This window comes from Dendrobates tinctorius, unplaced genomic scaffold, assembly GCF_039654945.1.
Source record: "Dendrobates tinctorius isolate UK_male_01 unplaced genomic scaffold, ASM3965494v1 ptg000013l, whole genome shotgun sequence".
NCBI lineage: Eukaryota > Metazoa > Chordata > Amphibia > Anura > Dendrobatidae > Dendrobates > Dendrobates tinctorius.
Window position 1 is genome coordinate 13,679,118 of NW_027361681.1, and position 5,520 is coordinate 13,684,637.

Sequence of the window (5,520 nt, forward strand, 5' to 3'; positions counted from 1 at the left end):
TGGTGAGCACTTTGAACCCCCCAGTGCTTCACAGAAGTTTATAATGCCCGGGCGTGAAAATAAAAAAATTCGTATTTTTTCCACAAACATGATCTTTTAGTCACCATTTTTTTATTTTCCCAAGGGTACCAGGAGAAATTGGACCTTAAAAGTTGTTGTCCAATTTGTCCTGAGTATGCTGATACCCCATATGTGGGAGAAAACTACTGTATGGACAAACGTCGGGGCTCGGAAGGGAAGTAGTGACGTTTTGGAATGCAGACTTTGATGGAATGGTCTGCGGGTGTCATGTTGCCTTTGGAGAGCCCCTAATGTACCTAAACAGTGGAAACCCCCCACAAATGACACCATTTTGTAAACTAGACCCCCAAGGAACTTATCTAGATGTGTGGTGAGCACTTTGAAACCCCCAGTGCTTCACAGAAGTTTATAACGCCCGGGCGTGAAAATAAAAAAATTCGTATTTTTTCCACAAACATGATCTTTTAGTCACCATTTTTTTATTTTCCCAAGGGTACCAGGAGAAATTGGACCTTAAAAGTTGTTGTCCAATTTGTCCTGAGTATGCTGATACCCCATATGTGGGAGAAAACTACTGCATGGGCACACGTCGGGGCTCGGAAGGGAAGTAGTGACGTTTTGGAATGCAGACTTTGATGGAATGGTCCTCGGGTGTCATGTTGCCTTTGGAGAGCCCCTAATGTACCTAAACAGTGGAAATCCCCCACAAATGACCCCATTTTGGAAACGAGACCCCCTAAGGAACTTATCTAGATGTGTGGTGAGCGCTTTGAACCCCCCAGTGCTTCACAGAAGTTTATAATGCCCGGGCATGAAAATAAAAAAATCGTATTTTTTCCAGAAACATGATCAATTAGTCCCCAATTTTTTTCATTTTCCCAAGGGTAACAGGAGAAATTGGACCCCCAAAAGTTGTTGTCCAATTTGGCCTGAGTACGCTGACACCCCATATGTGGGAGAAAACTACTGTATGGACACACGTTGGGGCTCGGAAGGGAAGCAGTGACGTTTTGGAATGCAGACTTTGATGGAATGGTCTGCGGGTGTCATGTGCGTTTGGAGAGGTCCTGATGTACCTAAACTATTGAAACTCCCCACAAGTGACCCCATTTTGGACACTACACCCCCCACGGAACTTATCTAGATGTGTGGTGAGCACTTTGAACCCCCAAGTGCTTCACAGAAGTTTATAACACTCGGACGTGAAAATAAAAAAATCATTTTTTTCCACAAAAATGATATTTTTGCCCCCAATTTTTTATTTTCCTAAGGGTAACAGGAGAAATTGGACCCCAAAAATTGTTTTGCAATTTGTCCTGAGTAGGCTGATACCCTACATGTGGGGGTAAAACACTGTTTGGGCGCATGGCAGAGCTTGGAAGGGAAGGAGCACCATTTGACTTTTTCAACTCAGAATTGGCTGGAATTGAGATCAGACGCCATGTTGCATTTGGAGAGCCCCTGATGTACCCAAACAGTGGAAACCCCCAATTCTAACTCCAACTCGAACCCCAACATGCCCCTAACCCTAACCCTAGCCCTAACCCTAACCCTAGCCCTAACCCTAAACCTAGCCCTAACCCTAACCCTAACCCTACCCTAACCCTACCCCAACACACCCCTAGCCCTAACCCTAATGGAAAAATGGAAATAAATACATTTTTTTTATTTTATTATTTTTCCCTAACTAAGGGGGTGATAGCGGGGGGTTTGATTTACTATTTATGGCGGTTTTTATTTTTGGCAGCTGTCGCACGCTAAGACGCTTTTTATTGTAAAAATAGTTTTTGCATCACCACATATTGAGAGCTATAATTTTTCCGTATTTTGACCCACCGGGTCATGTGAGGTCTTATTTTTTGCGGGACGAGTTGACGTTTTTATTGGTACCATTTTCGGGCACGTGACTTTTTTGATCGCTTTTTATTCCTATTTTTGGGACGCAGAATGAAGAAAAACCAGCGTTTCATGAATTTCTTTTGGGGGGGTGCGTTTACACCGTTCTGCGTGCGGTAAAATTGATAAAGCGGTTTTATTCTTCGGGTCAGTACGGTTACAGCGATACCTCATTTAGGTCTTTTTTTATGTTTTTGTCGGTTTTATGCAATGAAAACTATTTTATATAAAAAATAATTATTTTTGCATCGCTTTATTCTGCGAGCTATAACTTTTTTATTTTTTCGCTGATGATGCTGTGTGGTGGCTCGTTTTTTGCGGGACAAGATGACGTTTTAAGCGGTACCATGGATATTTATATGCGTCTTTTTGATCGCGCGTTATTACACTTTTTGTTTGGCAGTATGATAATAAATCATTATTTTTTGCTTCGTTTTTTATTTTTATTTTTTAAGGGGTTCACTAAAGGGGTTAACTAATGGGACAGTTTTATAGGGCGGGTCGTTACGGACGCGGCGATACCTAATATGTGTACTTTTATTGTGTTTTTTTTTTATTATTTCCAAAAAATGGATTTATTGGGGGAATATTTTTTATTTTTTTTTCTAATTTATTTGGCGATTTTTTTTAAAATTATTTTTACACTTTTTTTTATTTTTTTTTTTACTTTATTAAATAGTCCCAGGTGGGACATCACTGTCCTGTGACAGATCGCTGATCTGTCACATCACAGATCACTGTGACAGATCAGCGATCTGACACAGGCACTGCAGAAGGCTTCCTCATGCCTGCGCTTTGCAGGCACTGAGGAAGCCAGCTTCCTCAGGCCCCCGAAGGCCCCCGTCGCCATCTTGGATCCGGGGGCCTGTAGGGAAAGAGCCCCCCGCAGCAGCGCTGCCCATTGCGCTGCCGTGGGGGACTCAGGGAAGCACGGAGGGAGCCCCCTCCCTGCCGCTGCTTCCCTTTAACTCCCGGTACACCACGATCATGTTTGATCGTGGTGTGCAAGGGGTTAACGTGTCGGGGCGGTCCATGACCGCCCCTGACACATTGTGCCGGGTGTCAGCTGTGATAATCAGCTGACACCCGGCCGCGATCAGCGGCGCTCACCACGTGGGCGCCGCTGATCGCGCCGACGTACTATCCCGTCCATGGGCATATGAGCCCAGGTCCCATGGACGGGATATACCGTTGGATGTCAGGAAGGGGTTAATAAATCAACCTTTTCCATTGCCTGTGTCAGAGACTTAATAGTCTCACTGTTCTTGCAATAATGGTGGCTTTACACAGAGAAATTTAGCTCATAATTGTTTGGAAGCGAGTGACCTTTACTGTAACAATCCCCTGCAACCTCCTGCACAGCATGGGGAGGAGCAATCCGTAATCTGAGCCACCTTTACATAAGGCAAATAATTGCTAACGGGTGTTTTCAGGGATGCTCTCTAGCAATTTTCTTAACTATAATTTCCCAGTGTACCCTAAAGAATCTATTTTTGTGATCATGGTAAAACCTTATGTGCTCCGAACATGAAAAATGCCCGCCAATAGGAATCCCCCCCCCAGCAGTGGCCACAGTCTTTGACAGACAGCTAGGTCAACCGTTAAAGTTCTTGAGCAGCCTGCCGCGCATGCGCTCGGCTCTCCATATACTTGTCTGAGAAAACTGAGCACTGCTGTTAGTCTCCTCATGCAATACTGGGGGCTGGCTGAGCCATGGAGTTATGAGCCAACCCCCTGCTTCTAGACTGCTGTAGAGCAGTCAGAAGCAGGGGAGACAGCACAACCCCTTTAATCACTTTAACATAAGTAAAAACATGCGTTTAACCCCTTCTTTTTTTTTCAGTTCCGTTTAAGTTTAATACATTATGGGTGTTCTGTTTGTGGCATCAAATCTGTTATCATACATCTTGGATTACCTGGATATATACATCTTAAATTATACATGGAGAATAACTGTTAGGTAAGCAAAGCTGCAAAGTTCTAGTCTGCTCATATATCCATTCCATTCTAATGATGATTATTTTAACTTTTTATAATTTTCATTTCCTTATAGCATACAAGTTGTGTTTTGAGGTTACTACAAGAATCATTGGATGTTTGATGGATAGAGTTCATATGATCCTTCTCAACGTACTCTATTTCATTATATGATGGGTAAGTGAAATTTTTAAGGCACATATAAAATTTTTTGCATTTAATGCTGGTACTAATGTTGACATTTTACTTATTCTTTGTGTTAATTTTCCCCTGGAGCTCTGCAATCTGATGACAGACATGTGTTGGATACAGAGATTTGACAGGGGGAGTGGTAAAACTTAGTTGTCAATTTATTCACGACTTTCTAAGAGGTATTACAGAAAAAGTACAATTCAGAGTTATGGGAAAAGATGCTTTGAAATTGTTATATTATGTGGAAAGCAAGAGAGCCAGACAAAATCATACATCATTGTGGGAAAAAATACAGTAAAGCTTGTAATGTATACATTTATTTATGCTTTTATCTGTACACACTTTTATATAAAGCATGTTTTCGATCGCTAACACCTCCCCCTTGTACTTGGAGATGCTCACAGGCACATTAAGACAGGTGATATATCCTCCTTCAGCCAACAGACCTGTATTCAAAGAATGCTTCTTTTTCTTCTCTTACTATAGGAGAGCAAGCCACTACTCCGGAGATAATACAATAGAGAGCATATTGTTATACAGTAGTTAGCAACAATTGCTGCCGGTGAAAACTTTCCCTTTCTGCATTTTTATTATTCCTTGGCTGTCTTAACATTGGGTTCAATAAAAAAAAATGTGAGTAACTCTTTCTGTCTATAATTGGACTGCTTTGAGTTATCCTGGACTGTATCTCTATTGTAGTACTGTAAATCTGAATGTGGCAGAACAAGAGGATAAGATTAGATTGTACATCTAAGTGCTACAGTTCGCGCTCTACTGTTATGGCTAAAATGTCAATGATATGGGGGCCCCCACCAGATTTTCTGCCCAGGGGCCCCCACCAACCTTAATCCGGCCCTGTCTATGGTAAATAAGTTTGTGGCTGGCTTAGCTTTTGTTTTTAAGTCAAAGGGCCTAAAGGATTTGACTAAATCTTTTTTGGTGATTCAGATGTTAAGGGGCTGGAGGAAGGGTTGGAGATCGGCAGACACTAGGAGACCAGATTCGTACGAGATTCTGCTGAGTATTGGTCAACATTTGACACAAGTGTGTTATTCGAGTTGGGAAGTTGAATTTTTTAAGGCGGCTTTTGCCCTAGCCTTTTTCGGGGCCTTTCGCCTGGGGGAACTGGTAAGTCCGTCCAGGCACAAGAAGGGGGGAGTGCTAAGGGAAGAAGTGGATATGTTCGAGGACAGAGTGGTGGTATTCTTAAGTTTTTCAAAAACAGATGTTACGGGGAAGGGTTGCAAAGTGGTTTTGTTCGCTGTCTCTGGTTCACCTTTGTGTCCAGTGGCTTGCGTGAGGAACTTTATGGGTAGGGGAGGAATTCCACAGGATCTGCTGTTGGTGCATGCTGATGGTTCGTTGTTGTCTCGGTTTCAGTTCGTGGCGATATTTCGTCGCTGTTTGGAGTTGGAAGGTTTATCAGCAATGGAT

At 42.6% G+C, this 5,520-nt stretch overlaps 1 long non-coding RNA gene across 1 annotated transcript; it reads left to right on the plus strand.

The window, feature by feature from the left end:
* Nucleotides 1-3,802: 3,802 nt before the first annotated feature.
* Nucleotides 3,803-4,864, plus strand: LOC141067496 (uncharacterized). Its single transcript, XR_012226448.1, has 3 exons — nt 3,803-3,877; nt 3,971-4,071; nt 4,573-4,864. It is a non-coding gene; the product is annotated as an uncharacterized lncRNA (long non-coding RNA).
* Nucleotides 4,865-5,520: the final 656 nt, after the last annotated feature.